Source organism: Muscardinus avellanarius (assembly GCF_963383645.1).
Source record: "Muscardinus avellanarius genome assembly, chromosome: 1".
Lineage (NCBI taxonomy): Eukaryota > Metazoa > Chordata > Mammalia > Rodentia > Gliridae > Muscardinus > Muscardinus avellanarius.
Window position 1 is genome coordinate 178,418,918 of NC_137786.1, and position 9,150 is coordinate 178,428,067.

The window sequence follows — 9,150 nt, forward strand, 5'->3', positions numbered from 1 at the left end:
TTTTTTATTCTTTATTTTGAAACAGGGTCTCATTGAGTTGCAAGGGTCTCACTAAGTAGCTGAGGCTGTCTTCGAACCACAATCCTCCTGTCTCAGCCTCCCAAATGCTAGGATTACAAGCGTGCGCCACCACGCCCGGCTGCAAAAAAACAAAACAAAACAAATTTCTGACCAATTGTCGTCATGTTTTTTTCTCTTTTAACGAGTTAATACAATGATTTGTATTTGTGGATTTTTTCCTAATATTAAACCACCTTTGTATACCTAGGTTAAATTGAACTAAGCAACGATGAGATTGTTGTTGCTGTTGTTGTTGTTGTTGTTGTTGTTGTTCACACTCTTGAGTTAAAATTGCCAACACTCAGCCAGGCGTGTTGGCACACGCTTGTAATTCCAGCATTCGGGGAGGCTGAGACAGGAGGATCACGGTTCAGACAGCCTCAGCTACTTCTTAGTGAGGCCCTCTGCAACTCAGCGAGACCCTGTTTCAAAATAAAGAATAAAAAATAAGGCTGAGGGTGTAGCTCAGAGGTAGCATGCCCCTAATAGGCTAAGATTGTTTGGTATTTGTATTCATGAATGGAGCCTATAATTTCCTTTTTTGAAATATCTTTGATTTGGTACATCATAACTACATGAGTCAGGGTTTCCAGAGAACCGGAACCAAGAGAATGTGTGTGAAGATAGGTAGGAAGGTAGGCAGATTATAAGGTCTTTGGCTCACGGGGGTACAGGCGCGGGCAGTCCTCAAGATCTTCAGCATGAGTTGGCAAGTTGGACACCCACGGAAGACAACGGTTTAGTTTTAGCCTGAGCCCGAAGGCCTGAGAACCAGGAATGTTCTACCTCTGACTTAGCCCCACCCCTACTTTATTTTTAAAAATTACCATGCACTGGCTTTGAGTGCTTAGATCCACACTCTCTCCTCTCCTAGGCCTCCAGACATGATTGTTGCATGTTACATCTTTTGTTCTCACACATCCCTAAGGCTGTTAACATTTTTCTCCAACTGTTTTCTCTTTAGTTCAGAGCCAGTAATCTCTGATGTTCTATCTTCCAGTTCATTGATTCTTTCTCTGACCCTCTAACTCTGCTGATGAATCTGTCCATGGAGTGACTTTATCTCAGTTACTACACTTTTCAGTTTTTTTGTTTTGTGTTGGGGTTTTTTTTGTTGTTGTTTTTTTTTGTTTTTTTGCTGTAAGCTTAAGCAATTTTATTATTACAAAGACAGAAAGATGGGGCAGAGTTAAAGCCCTATACCAGAGGGGGTATAGCGGAGTAACTTGAAAATAAGTTACTCGTTTTTTTGTGTGTATGTGTATGTGTATGGTACTGGGGGTGCAACCCAGGGGCATTCTACCTCCGAGCTACCCCCTGCCCTATCTTTTTTTCTTTATTTTTGAAGCAGGGTCTCACTGAGTTGCAGAGGGCCTCACTAAGTAGCTGAGGCTGCCTGTGAACCCTGATCCTCCTGTCTCAGCCTCCCAAATGCTGGGATTACAAGCGTGTGCCACCATACCCGGCTTCACTTTTCAGTTTTAAATTTTCCATTTAGCCAGGTGTGATGGCACACGCTTGTAATCCCAGTACTTGGAGACTGAAACAGGAGGATCATGGGTTCGAGGCCAGCCTTATTGAGGTGCTCCTCAATGTCTGTAGATGAGTCCTTTTAGGAGGGAATTAGGGTTAGGTGAAGTCATGAGGGTAGGGCCCAGGTCTGATGGGATTAATGCTCTTATAAGAAAAGGCAACAAAATCTCACCTTGCTCCCTCTGTGATCACAGAGGAAAGGCCACGGAGGACCCAGCGAGGAGAGGGGCATCTGCCAAGGCAAGAACCAAGCGGGCTGGTACCTCAACGTGGGGACTTGTCAGCCACCAGAACTACAGGAAGTAAGTCCTGTTGTTTAAGCACCCAGGCTAGGGTATTTTGTTCTGGCAGCTTGAGCAAACTAATAATAATAAGTGATTTTCTATTGAAACCTGAGAATTTTAGGCATTATGTTTTGAGGCTCTGGATTGTCTTTAAACTTCTGTTTCAGCTGAAGATATTTTGTGAATCACTCCAGTAGCGTGGGGTGGGCGCCATCTCACTATTTTCAGGTATGGGAGGAAGTACCGCCAACCTCCATGGACACTAGAGGAGGAGGACTCCCCACGGGGTCCCCATGGATGCTGCAGAGGGGAGGAAGGTTTGTTAACCACGTCCATAAGGGTGGGAGCCCCGGCTCTCAACTCAGCCTTCTCAGCTAATTCCCAAAAGGGCAGGGGTCGGGGTAGGTGGGGGGGAATCGTGGTTTTTTCTTTGGTGTTCGGCTAGTGTATGGTGTTACTGTCTAGAACTTTTCTGTCTTCTATGTTGTCTCTGTTCTGGGTCTTTGGCTAGAAACAACAGGCTCTAGTTGGGGCTTTCTGGCTCTGTGCCCACTGGAATTTCCTAAGTGCCGGCTTCTTCAGCTCCAAGGCGGGGGATCTAGGTTCTAGGGAGGGAATACATCACTGTGTCATTCCTTCTACCCGAAGGCCCCGTGGGTCTGCCTTCTTTATGTCTTCTGGTTTATTTTATACATAATGAGATTTTAATTATACTTAACAGGAAGAACAGAGAAAAGTATAACCCATTCCATCTTCAGGGAAGTGTGAGACTCATATAATGAGTTTTCAATTGTAATTATTGTATGACTCGTTTTTAAAAAGTCTATATATTTTTTTCATTTTCAAGTTCTTAGGGCGGGGCATGCTGGCACATGCCCGTGATCCCAGCTTATTCAGGAGGCTGAGGCAGGCAGGAGGAATCCACGCTGGAGGCCAGCCTGAGCAACTTAGCAAGGCCCTGTCTCAAAATTAAAAGTAAGAAGACTGGGGATGTAGCTCAATGGTAGACTGTCCCTGGGTTCATCCCTTAGTACTGCATTAAAAAAAAAAAAAGTTTGCTTAGTCATTCCTTATAATTAAATCATTCTTATTTCCTGTACATGTTTTTAAAGTATTTCTGTTGTTTATTCACACTTACGAGTGTGTTATGATATAAACTCTGACAATGCCCTCACTGGAATTTCTAATTCTTTTTTTTTTTTTTTTTTTTTTTTTGTGGCACTAGGGCTGGAACACAGGGACATTCCACCTCTGAGCTACACCCCAAGCCATATTTTTTTTATTCTTTATTTATTTATTTTTGGTACTGGGGATGGAACCCAGGGGTTTTCTACCTCTGGTCTACACTCCCAGACCTATTTTATACTTTATTTGGAAACAGGGTCTCACTAAGTTGCTGGGAGCCTCACTAAGTGAGGCTGGCTTCGAACCTGTGCGATCCTCCTGTCTCAGCCTCCCAAGCACTGGGATTACAAGTGTGCGCCACCACGCCTGGCTTAGTCTTTTTATTTTTGAAACAGGGTCCCACTGAGTTGCGAAGTGCCTCACTAAGTAGCTGAGATTATCCACAAACCACGATCCTCCCGTCTCCACCTCCCAAATGCTGTGATTACAAGCATGCACCACCACGCCTGGCCCCAATTCATTTTTAAGCAAGGTCTTGCTAAGTCGCTAAGGGCTCTGTAAGTTGCTGAGGCAGGCTTCAAACCTTCTGTTCTCCTATCCCAGTTTCCCAAGTACTGGGATTCCCAAGTACAAGTCCCAACACATCTGGCTTATAAATTTTATTTTATTTAGTACTGAGGATTGAACCCATGAGCATTCTACCTCTGAGCTACAACCCCAGTCCTTTTTAACTTTTGTTTTTGAAAATGGGATCTCACTAGGTTGCTGAGAATCTTGCTATGTTACTGAGACCTCCTGTCTCAGCCTCCCATGTATTGGGATTACAGGCCTGTGCCACCATGGCCAACTAGAAGCTCTTAATCTTAATGAAATCAGATTTATCAATTGCTATGTTCGTTTTAGGAAATATTTTCTCTCCATCCATTCTTTCTTATTTATGTATTTATTGGTACTGGATATTTAACCTAGGGATGTCTACCTCTGAGCTGCATCCCCAGCCCTTTTTATATTTTCTTTTGAAAAGAGGTCTCACTAAGTTGCCCAGGATGGCATCAGACCTGTGATCTTCCTGCCTCGGCCTCCCAAGTATTGAAATTAGAGGTGTGCTCCATCGTTCCCAGATTTATCTATTCTTCTAGGAACATGATTGCTTTATTTTTAGCTTCCAGAGTGACATCTACTGTCCATCCTCAATTAATTTTTGATAATTGTGGAAAAGGGGTCAAGGCTCGTTTTCCTCAAGCTAGTTATCCCATCAACCCATTTATTCAAAGCCCCTCTGCTAAGCTGGAGTGCAGCCTGTGCCATCAATCCCACATGTCAGTGTGTGTGTGGCTCCGTCGCTGGGCCCTCTGTTCTGTCTTCCGCTTTGATTTAGTCTTTGTTGTTCACAGAGGAGCATCAAAAAGTTGTATAAAGGAAATAGGGAGGAATCTTTCCTCCATGCTGGCGCAGACAGCTGAGTTCACATACTACGCACTCGCAGAGAAGTTTCTAAGGATGTTAGATCCTTACTTGTAAAGAGAGTAGAGTATGAATTTGCTGAGGATAGTAATAATTACTACTAGTAATAATTAGTAGAGGTGCTCTGCTAAGCGCCTTCCACACCCCAGCTCATTGAATCCCCAGAGGCCCTGAAGCGGGGGCAAGTTTGCTCCCTCTCTACTGATGATGGAGAGCACAGAGAAGGTGGGATGGCCCCGCGACGGCCAGTATGCCGTGGTGGTGGACCTGGGGCTCAGATCTAGGCTGTCTGGTTCCAAGATCACACTTATAACCAAAACTGCTCAGAACAAGATACATGCAGACATTACTTGTGTTTACCTCCGTGAATTCAATTTTTTGCTATTTATCTTTCGCTCACTACCCTTTATCTTCTCACTCTTGGGGCTGAGTTCTTTCCCAGCCTCCAGGTTTCCCATCCCTAGTGTAGACAGTTCCTTCCTGATTCACTGCTCAATTAACCGTGAGCCAAGCTTGAACCCTCAGCCCTGATGGCCCTTCCACAGGGAAACCTGTCCTGACTGCCTGGACTCCCCTCAGACACGTTCACAGCTACCTGCCCTGTGCTTCTTCTTTCCAGCACCGGCACAGCTGTGTTTCGTGTTTTCTGGGATGAGTTGTTTGAACACATGTCTTCCCTGTCCGGCCCCTTCTACTATAGGCTCTAAGAAAGTAAGTTCTGGGTCTGTCCAGTCACCCTCGGGTGCTCAGAACAGTTCCTGACACACAAGCAAGTGTTCTGAGCAAGGGTCCTGCTGTGTCACAGGCCAGCAAAGAGACAGGTTGGAAGCAGGCAGAGCTTGGGGGTCCCTCTCTCTAAGATGGATGTGGCGGAAGGTGCTAGAATGAGACTCAAATACCTGAGTGCGAACACTGACTTGGCAAGTTGTGCAAGTTGAGATTCTAACCCTCACACTCTGAGGTCTGCTTTCTCTCCCATGATATTGGGTTTAAAATATCACTCTTGTCTATAAGCGTGCCTGACTTGACACCGTAGGCATCCATTGGTTATATGAATGTGTTGAATACTTCTGGAGGAATGAAATAAATAAACTTCGGGCTGAGTGTGGTGGTACATGCCTGTAATTCCAGTCTTGGAAGGCTGAGACAAGAGGATCACGGATTTGAGATCAGCCTCAGTAATTTAGTGAGACTCTCAATGACCAGAAAAGGCCCTGTTCCAAAACAAAAAATAAAGCCGGGCGTGGTGACGCATGCTTGTAATCCCAGCATTTGGGAGGCTGAGACCAGAGGATCATGGTTCATACTCTTACTTAGTGAGGCCCTCTGCAACTTAGGGAGACCCTGATTCAAAGTAAAGAATAAAAAATAGGGCAGGAGGTATAGCTCAGAGGGTGAATGGCCCTGGGTTCCATCCCCAGATTTGCAAAAATAAATAAATAAATAAATAAATAAATAAATAAATAAATAAAAAGGGATTGAGGTGTAGCTCAGGGGTAGAATGTCTCTGGATTTAGCCTCTAGTGTCAAAATAAATAAACCTTCCAACCTATTTTTTTTAACTCGTATGTACCTTTCTTTTCTAGTCTATAAAATTAGATAATAAGCAAACAAATATTGAGCCTCTTAGGATTATTGTGAGAATTCAAGGAGATAACACATACAATACACAGAACCCAGTGTCCGGCAAGGAGTAAATTTGCAATAAAGATTAACTGTTTTTGTTTGTTTTAGGGAGCTTTTTGTTTTGTTTTACTTTTTAGTACTGGTGACTGACCCAGGGGAAATCTACCTCCAAGCTACATACCCAGAACTTTTTATTTTTTTGTTTTAAGACAGGTCTACTTAAGTTGCTGAGGGTATTACTAAGTTGGAATGTGAACATGTGATCCTCCTATCTCAGCCTCCAGCATCACAGGTGTGCACCACCATGCCTGGATAATTGTGCTGCTTATTATTGTGTGCAAAGCACCATCAGCAGATCCCAGCACACAGTAGGTATTCTGCAGATAGATGGTGTCTGATGTTACTGACTTGGCCTGAGCTTACAGCCACGCGAATGGGGTAAATCAGGTTCCTGGCTCTGAGCGCGCGTTTGCTCCCGAGTTGGTGTTGTACGGATGCCACCCAGTGGCTACCACTAGGTACTGCAGCTTCAGCCTTGGATAATACCTTGCTCTTGTGTTACCCTTTCTGGATTCATTAATACCTCAAGAACCCTCAACCAGTCTCGTGGTGCATGCCTGTAATCCCAGTACTCGGGAGGCTGAAATAGGAAGACTGCATATTCGAGGCCAGCCTCAGCAATTTAGTGAGACTTTCAGCAACTTAGGGAGGTGCTGTTTCAAAGCTTTTTTTTTAAAAAAAAAGGGGGGGGTTTGCAGGTGTAGCTCAGAGATAGAATGTCCCTGGGCTCAACACACAATACCACACACAAAAAAGAAATAAGTAAACAAAAATAAAAATGCTCCCTGCTGTGTATTTCCTAAGGAGACCGGGAAAAGAAGGCGGGGTTTCCATAGGACTTGGTGACCAATTATATATCAAGTGGGAAAGGCAGATGAATTTGTCTAAGACAGCAGCCCTCAACTAGAGGTGATTTTTACCCAAAAGAGACCAGTTAGCAATGTCTGGAAACGTGTTTGGTGGTCACAATGGTGAGATGCTACTGGAATCTAGTACACAGAGCTCAGAGATGCTGGCTAATACCCTACAGAGCAAGCGGCCTCCGGGGAAAAAGGAATTAGCCAGTCCCCGAGCCTGGCTGATCCTCCGAATCTCACCTGCGCGTTCCAAGCACCAAGGAGAGTGGGCAGAATGCGGCTCACGAGGCATCACTGCTGTGTCCACGGTAAGAATCACAGGAGCCCGAGGAGGACCCCAGCCAGGAACTGGCACAGCCCCGAATTCTCCAAAGTTACAAAAGAGAAAGCAGTGTTCTGGATCATGTATCTCTTTAGCTTATGTTTATCATCAGGGTGACTACCCCTCACACTGTTGCTGAGGGGCGCACGGCCCTTAATCACACCGAAGGACTGAACCACCGAACATGCACTCGCTTGAAAGTCTCAAAGCAGGTCACGTGAACTCCGAGCTCATTGAGGAGAGCCTCTGGGTTTTTGTGCAGAAGAAAAGCAGTAGCTGTGAAGCAAGAAAAAGATTCCCCATTTTCTCTGTGACAAACTCGGGGAGCAACTAGGTCTGTGCCCTTCTCTTTTATAGCTGTTCTACCTGAAATAAAGAAATAAACAAACAAACAGGAGGCAGCTGAGATCTCCATCAACCCGGAACAGCAAAACCCAGAGACCAGGCAGGAGAACCAGGCACGTGGGAGGCGGGGAGGGGGGTCTTTGTGCCTGGGAAAAGAAAAAAATGTTTCAGAACATGGACTTCTCAGACCTTTCCAGCTCTATTTTATAGCCAATAAACTCTGGGACCCCCCCCCCAATTCTCAGCTGGAGCCCCTCTACCAGCCTTTCCGGTGATATCGAAATGATCGATCCCAAGGACATCGCTCTTAGTTCCTTTGCTCCATTGGAAATTTGACCCCCAGGAAGCCTGAGACTATTGAAGCCACCAAGCCAAATGTCAGTCCAGTCTCTGGCCTCTGTGTTGGTGCTTCAAGCTGCCAGACCTGAGTGGGTGCCACTCTGTACGAGCGAGGTCTTTCCTGCCAGGGCCTGGAGGCCTCCGGCCCCTGAGGGCACCTCTCTGTGCCTATCTGTCTCCTCCCCTGAGGGTATCTCTGGCTCTGAAGACCAACAGATTCTTTCACCATCCAATATTACTTCGCAAAACACGTGTTCTACTCATATGCTAATTACTGTTGATGAACTCCAGCTTCTCGATCAGTATCCAATGTCGATCTTTCCATCCTCATGCTCCGAAAGCATCTTTCCTCTGCTGACCTATTTATCTGACCATCTTGTTTCCATTTGGGCCTGATGTGAATTTTAAAACCTTGCAGAAAGTAGCTTGGAGGCACTCAATGCTTGCCTAGAATCAGTTCTTTTTGTCTTTACTTTTGTTTCCTGTGTCTAGACTGCTTTTATTTTCCAGAAGAATTTCAGAATAAATATCCATGCAAATACCCTAGAATCTAATCAGAAATTGAACTCATCCCACCTTTGAAATCTCAGAGTCCACCATTCTGTTTTCTGACCACACCCCTCAGTCTGTCCAGCCCTCATCTCTTCCTCCTAGAACATTTCAGTGACAGCCGGGTCCCCAGACCTCCCTCCACCACCACACAAACATGCTCAGTCCCGGCATCTTCTCTCGCCAGGATTACTGCAGCAGCCACACCATCTGCCTGGAGCCAGGTCTCCCCACTCCCCTGGCCCTTCGATGTGCCCCCCGACATGCCGGCACATCCCATGGCCACTTCACCTGGTGGTCAGCAGATCTTTCTGACCCTTCTGTACTGTACAGCAGGGGCGTTCGGGGTTTGGCTGGACTAGAAATGGCCCCGGGTCTCTGAGCCTGAGCTCTGATAGCTGTTCCAGGACAGTATTTCTGTCCTTCTAAGGAACCTGATACTCTCTAGCAGTGGACTGGAGGCTCATTGTTCTCTGCCCTGGGGGCTTCTGTAGTAGGGAGCACCCTTCTTTTTTCCCGTGATGGCCCCAGCAGCCCCACTTCTAACACAGACCCAGATTCACTGAAGAAGCCATGGAAATTGCTG

The 9,150-nt window shown here is 45.7% G+C and overlaps 1 pseudogene across 1 annotated transcript in view; it reads right to left on the minus strand.

Annotated features, from left to right (window-relative positions):
• Window positions 1–8,346, minus strand: part of LOC308258712 (T-cell ecto-ADP-ribosyltransferase 1-like) — a 41,792-nt pseudogene extending 33,446 nt beyond the window's left edge. The window contains exon 1 of the transcript in view: window positions 8,291–8,346. The product of the transcript in view is annotated as a T-cell ecto-ADP-ribosyltransferase 1-like (transcript). The remainder of the gene's footprint in view (window positions 1–8,290) is intronic.
• Window positions 8,347–9,150: the final 804 nt, after the last annotated feature.